The sequence below is a fragment of the Halyomorpha halys genome, unplaced genomic scaffold, assembly GCF_000696795.3.
Source record: "Halyomorpha halys isolate HHAL.00 unplaced genomic scaffold, Hhal_1.1 Scaffold1432.1, whole genome shotgun sequence".
Classification (NCBI taxonomy): Eukaryota; Metazoa; Arthropoda; class Insecta; order Hemiptera; family Pentatomidae; genus Halyomorpha; species Halyomorpha halys.
In genome coordinates, this window is record NW_027109346.1 from 132,743 (window position 1) to 140,304 (window position 7,562).

The following is a 7,562-nucleotide window of genomic DNA, read 5'->3' on the forward strand; positions in this document are numbered from 1 at the left end:
ACATGTTCGAGTAGAACAGCTGATTGGGATGTATATATAGATGTGCTGGACTGAATTAAGCCATTATATTCCAGGAATCCGTAAAAATCATTTCATATCCTTTTATTCACTGTTCTCTCGGCGATACTCAAGTGGTACCGAAACCCGGGAGGGAGTGCGAAAGTTAAAATTCATTAAAAACAAACAAAATGTCTTTTTCAGCTGAACGTACACCAATAATGACGCATTGGTAGCAGCACATAAAAATGCACTAGAATGAATTCGCAAAGCAGCATCACAGGATCTGCGGAATACAATATCTGATTTTGAAAGGATATACCAGGGAAATGGGTGAGTTAAACCATTTTTTCAAAGGAAGGGACCGACTTTTACCGAGAATAGAAGCAAAGGTTGGTGACTACATAGTAAACAGAGAAGATGCGGACTCATTAAAGGCGGCCTTGATATGCAGGATAAAGAAGAGTATCCTAAACGAAATTTAAGCCAATGAGGAAACACCATGGCACATAATCAAGGTTAAGCTGAAGAAATATTCGGAGGTCAAATATGGACAACGGCAAAAGATATCCTCCAAATGTTAAGAGAAATGAGAAACCTCGAAAATCTAGTGGGTACTTTGCCAGGGTTCTCCTTCCTCGGTATAATCTGATTACCGAAAAGATGAGAGAAATAGTGGTTATGGAGGAGGCCAAAGAGAGAAAGGGGTTCATGGCTACAATCCTCAAGGTACAGTTGGCCAAAGAGACGGGGAGAAAGGAAGGCCTACCAAGTGGACGATATTTTGTTGAGTGCGCTCAAGAAATGATCGATTTGAGTGCAAGGGAAGAAGAATCCGGAATGGATTTTGTAGAACCAGGGTGGAATAGGATTACGTACAATCGGAACCAGCTACTCCACTGCCCTTAAGAAGAAGAGAGTACTAGGATAGCAGTAGGGAGAAGACGCTGAACAGAGACAGAAGACAAGCAAAGCCCTGAAACAGCAGCCGGTTAGAGGACCGTCAATCGGAGCCAAGGATCAGGCCAGGAGGAACCGATGGAAGTCACTGCCCAGATTATAAAGCGGAGAGGAGTACATCAAAGAAGAAATGATTCCGCAAGTGAGTCCACAGAAGTGTCGGAGACCTCTGAGACTGAATTAGATGAAAGGGAGTCGGGGAGAGGAAAAAGAAGCAAGGGGAACTATACTGAGGAAGGGAGGAAAACCAGGAAGAAGATCTTAGATGCGTATCAACAGAGAGGCGACCGCACATTATTGAACAACAACGTGAGGAGGGAGGGTGGCGGTCTGCTAATCATCCGGGTGAAAAGAGAAGTGAGGTGCCTCATTGATACAGGGAGCACGAATACCATAATGGACCGAGAAGTGCTTGAAAAAAGGTGAGGGATGATTGCTGCGGGTCCAAGTCTGTCAATGCCGTCTAGGTACGCTGAGTGGGCCCTGTAGAGTTTGGAGGAAGCAGAGATTGGATTGTGTAGGTGGGAAGAAAAAGGAGATTGGTGGTGCATGTAATGGACAGGATGGCCCGAGAATATCAAATAATTATTGGAGGTGATCTATTAGGAATAATGTGTGCTGGAATAAAGAATACCAAGGGCAAATGGAATATTAGAATAGGAAGGATAAGATACAGCTGCTAAAGGGTCTTAGGTGATGGGGGAGTATACATTTGGGTAATTAAGCAAACAGGAGACTGGAGAGAAAGAAGAAGAAGAAGTACGATCACTTCTTTTTCAAGGAAGGGGAGGTCCATGGAGTAACGGGCAAGATAGAACACGAGATTCCCTTGAAACAGGATAGGGTAACATAAGTGAAGGAAAAGCGATACCCCTAGGCACCCCGGGAAAACATTAGAGAAGAACTGGATAATCTGAGGAAACAGGGGATTTTGTAGACAGTACATTCCCCTATAACAGTCCATTGTGGGCAGTCAGGAAGAAAAGCGCTTCAGGTGAGGACGAAAAAAAAATACAGGATTGTTGATTATCGGAAAGTGAACGAGAATACGGTCGTACTCAATACCACGGTTCGATGATATTCTCGGTAAGCTGGGTGCGGCAACAATTTTTAGCACTCTAGATCTGAAGGCGGGATATCACCAGATTAAGATGCACCCCAGAGATCATCACAAGACCGCGTTTACTTTTGAGAGGGGCCACTGCGAGTTCACTAGGAGCTCATATGGCCTTAAATACGCGCCTATCACATTCCAAAGTATGTTTGACGAGTTTTTCTGAACGTCTATTTGGATTGGGCACTCCCCAGCTCTTGAAGAAACAATATTGCTTGTGTACCTTTCCGGACATAGTGCAAGCTTAAAGATAAATCTGAAGCCGATCCCACACGTTCACTCCTCATCCTGACCAAACCAAATCTAATGAAAATACTTCATCATCAATCTCACTCTTCATGCTTCCATGAGCAGTCACTGCCTAGGATGTCAAATAACAACTGCAGAATCTAACATAATGTAAACGTCCAGGATATGATCTTACTTCACATTCGACTTCCTATCCTGTGGAAACACTCCATTATAATTATCTTTATAAAAACCGAATAATCTTCCAATAATCATGCTTCCTGCAGATTTGCTTACTTCCTATCCTCTCAATTTTTTTTTAAATTGTCCTAAAACGTATCAATCACGCACATCAATATGGGTTCTGCTCAAGAGACTCTACAGTACAGTAAAGTTTCTTAGTCGTCGACTATGTCTTCAGCTCTAGAAAGTGAACAATATTGCTCAGGTAACTTTCCGGACATAGTGCAAGGATTCGGCCGGGCATGACACCTCATCCTCCGCTCCTTCCTACTTAATTGCTTCTTCCGAGTTCGCTCTGAATAATAAATTTTCCTTCTATGAATCATTCATTTTTTTTTTACACATAAATAATTTTTAGTAATATAGGAACTTAAGCAAATGAGAGGCTGTTCCAATTTAAAAAAAGAATAACTTATACTCTTGTTTCTTAATGCTTAAATATCTAAAAAAAAATTATGAATTTGAAAATCTTTTCAACTTTTTTTTCATAATAAAGAAACGTATAACTTCATCCTGAGTGTCCCAGTTTATCCAAATTACTACACATTGGTTTATTATTTCAATTAATTATTTTATTATATTATTAAATAACAAAACTAACGTATTCTTGAGAGGCAAAACCTTAAACATTGAAGGCGTAAGAGGGAGTTAATTTTTTTATTTGGTTGATGACAAACATTTATTATCGAAAACAATGACTAAAACTGAATCCAATGCTAAAAATGATGCCAAAATACAGATTATCCTCTGAGAAACCTCTAATCGACAGCCATTTTAAAAGTAATAGGCAGTTAGCAATGATTTATAACAAAAACGAACCTCAAGTGAATAGTAGTTTTGGTCCCAAATATCAAAATTTATACGCCTACGCGTCAGTTCCTTCATAAAAAAAGAAAAATAATGAGTTAATAGTCTTACGAAAAATTATTAAAAATTCAGTAACATTCTGATATATATTTATTTATTCATATCAGTTGTCTCTTTAAAAATGAAAAATGGAAATAACGATGTGAAACCAGAGCTTGTCGACACAAGGAGAGCTTTATAAAAAAGATAATTGATATTCCGTGTGTGGGGGGGAGAGTAACCAGAGCCCCCAAGAGCTCACTGAAGATTGGGCCACCACAAAGACAACTGGCAGTCGATTAGATTAGTCGATTAGCAGTGGCTTTGATCGTCCGTGTATCCACCGATCTGCCCCCAGGCATCGGGATGGGGGCCTTTAATGAATTTATGATTCGGCGAGAGGGGGGGCGCGTGAAAGGGTTGTGATACACACTGTCCCTGAAGGTTGTCAGAACACACTCCCTTGAATTTAATCCGATAATCCCAGTAAATGTTCAGAAATTTCAACATCCTATCAATATACTGAATAAAATAAACTTTAAACATAAAAAAATTAAGCTGAGGAGTTTCATATCAAAATTAATATAGACATAATTGAAATGTAAAGACTTTTTAACAAGTTAAAATTCAATCATAAAATCTTATCTAATTCATTATAAGGTCATGAGGTGAAATCAGGGATTGTTTTCAATGTGAAGTCGAATTAGAGAGCAGTTGCTTGGTTGAATAAATTATTGTAAATATGATTTACATTTATTAATTTCATCAGTTTTTAATAATTAATTTCAGACCTTTATTAAAATTCAATTAAAAAAAAGGTTTTGTCTGTGTAGATAGAGCCGAATTTATCTTATTTTTTATTAAATTTTCGGGTTTTTATAAATTAAGTTGAAAATTATTTTAAATAGAGTTTAAATTTATTGGTAAATTTCAGTCATTTTCTAGTTTCACAATTGAGGTGTTTTCTATAAAACATTAATAAAATCCAGTTTTAGAAAGTAAATATTTTTTGAAAAATATATGCAGTTTATTTTATATTTATCCTTGTTATATGGGTGTTACAGACTATACTTTTCAATGGAAATTTATCTTATTTACATGAAATGCTTCCATAATAGTTTTTTAATTAATAACTCTCCACCAATATTGACTTTTGATTGAAAACTCCTTAGTCATTAATTTGACCCCAAATCAAATTATAACGTAGAATATTCTATTGTCATTGAATCAAATACATGCATTCAGCTTTATGCAACAACTCGACAGTAAAGTACCTCTTTAACCAACCGAGGATTCAGAATTTTGTAAGATTAGTGATGTTTCTTGAACAACTGTTGTGCGAGGAAGTAATCTCATGATCACGCTCAACCACCACATTTTCACCCACTTAATAGGTTCGGTGTGCAACTAGAGGGTTTTCGAACACAAAGGATTGGCTAACGGTTACAGAATTAGAATATAAAATTATCTGCCATAGCCGGGTTCGAACTTGGATCCCGAAAATTGATACGCAGAACATTACTTACTCAAGTATTCTGCTCTCTGAAATGAAAAATTAAAATCTCACACGTTCAGCACGTTGTAAGGAAGTACTACTCTCGAACAGCGGTTTTATAAGGAGGGTAATAAAACGAAACTAAATAAATAAAACAAAATGTATAATTACTAAACAGTAATTGCATGACTGATAACTGAACTGAACTGAACTTACTTAACTGAGTGATAATGCTGTATACATATTATATTATGCACACTGCTTTAGAGTTAGTAATGTATATATTGATGGATTCACTTCACAATGGTGCTTAATACATTTCCACTAGCTTTACAAACAATACAATTAAAGATTCTCTCTTTTAGAGAAATTACATCTGTTCAATTATTTTTTTGACTAAACTGTTTAAGAACTTATAGCTAAATATATTCAATTGAAAAATTGATATTTTCTTTAAAGAGAGAACGTTCAATTGTGTTTTTCGTAAGGGAAGTGGAAATCTACATAGCACCACTGTGAATTAAGCCATCCATATAATGATAACATAGGTCCATAGAAGTAAAAGCATATTTATCTTCAGATAATACTCCTAAATAAATTTAATAGAATTAAAAAAAATTAGTTGCTAATTAAATTGAATCAATAAAAACTGAAATTATTATTACTGTAGAGGCGAGTGAATGAAATTAAAAACGGCTTGAATTTTACATTTAAATTTACTAAGGGAGAAGGAACAACAGATTAGTAATTGAAGTGTTCCATGAAAGGTAAGAATGTATGCAGTAGTCTGTTTTGAAGATGTATAGAGGATAGAAGGGTGCCCGCCTCCTGAACAATAAATAAATTATTATTTTTAGAATAACTGTATTCTAAAAATAATAATTTATTTATTGTATTTTTTTTTTAATTTATTTATTATGTACTTTTTTAACTGAACCAAAACAAAATTTGTTTCTGACTTCAGGTTCAAATCCCACTAGCTTCTGGACAATAATTTCTTAATTGCGCTGATAGCTAAAAGATGGGTTCTGTCCGAAAACCATATTTATAAAAATCAAGCATTAGAAATATTATATCATTAGAATTATTATCATCATTGGAAATATAAAATCATCTCTTTTTATTATTACAGAAATTCAAAGTGAGAATAGTGAATTTATTTTAAGTTTGGTCTGTTCAACTTATTTATTTGGACAGCCCTGATGAAGCCCTGCAAAGTGGGGCGAAACGTTGGAAAATAAATAGTTGTAAACTATTTTTATTTCTCTTTTGACCGCAACCCTGACCATCTCCCTATATATCAATTTTTACGGTCAACTATACATACATATATTTTAAGTTTACGTTTATAGATCATAATGAGCCGCTATTAATCCTTTCTTTCATGATTATATTTACCATCCTTCCCATTGATTGCACGTGTTTAGTATACCATCAAATATAATCTGGAAAACACAAGATTTTTTAATTTTTTTTTTTTATGAATGTTACCTTGACACTTGGGAGCCCAAACTGCAAGAAACATTACTACTGTGTTTGTGGAAGGGTTTTGTAAAAAGCGGACCATTCACCAGTGGTTTGAAAAAGTTTTAGTTGAGGACACAGCTTTAGATAACCAATCCAGAGAAATAAATACCTTCTCCAGCAATTATTACGATGAACTTAAGCTTACTGTGGAAGAAATCTCTTATCAAACAGTAAAAGGATTTGCAGAACTGAATGCAAGTGTACCGAAAGTTTCTCGACACTTAAAGACCATTGGTAAAGAAAAAAGGTAGATCTTTGACTACCTCATGAACTTAATCAGTGGCAGCAGCTGAAGCCTGCGTTTCAATGCTTTGCAAGTAAAAAAGAGGGATTTTTGTTGTCCTTCCACGAAAAATTAAACTGGCTACCATAACTGTAAATGTTTAATTAGTGCAGCACTATACTAAGCAGCGTGGAAATGAACACTGTTACCTGCTCTTATTCTATCTCTCATACGATGGTAGTTACCTTGACGTAGTAAATTTTTGTTTTATTTGATATCGATATAACCAAGACTTTCTTTCCATTTCAAAATTATGTTTAATTAGATGTTTCCTTTAGCCATATCTCGACCATTAATAAATATATAAGGAAAAATTTGAAAACAATTAGAATTATTTTTTTTTTTAAATATTTATATTACAGTCTCAAAATGGACAACTTTTATCAGTAATTCAGGAATTAAAAAGACAAAAGATTCTTATTGTATTTTAGAAAATTTTACTTACTTAAATAAAACAAATCCTTCTGCTCCAATAACTAAAACTTTCTAAAAAAAAAAAAGAAAAGAAAAAAATGAAAAATGAGTTAGTAAATTCATGAACTAGATATAAAAAAAAAAAATCAGAGAAGAACTGAATTTTTATTTCTCCAAAGTTTTTAAGGGACCAGCGTTGACATTGACAACTGTTTACCCATTTCTCGCTGAGGATATCTTCTAAACATTTTAGAGAACATGAATTCGTCGTCATCTTTATCATAGTGTACATTGTTTTCTGTATTCATTAGTAGGGCCTCTTCATTGTCGCAGGTCTCTTCGTGACTCCTTTTCTTTGTCTTCGCCGCCCTTGTTTTAATGAACTTGTTTTTAATATACGAATATTTTCCAATATGAGATATCTCAATCTCTCGGGTTTCAGTGGTAGCAGCGTG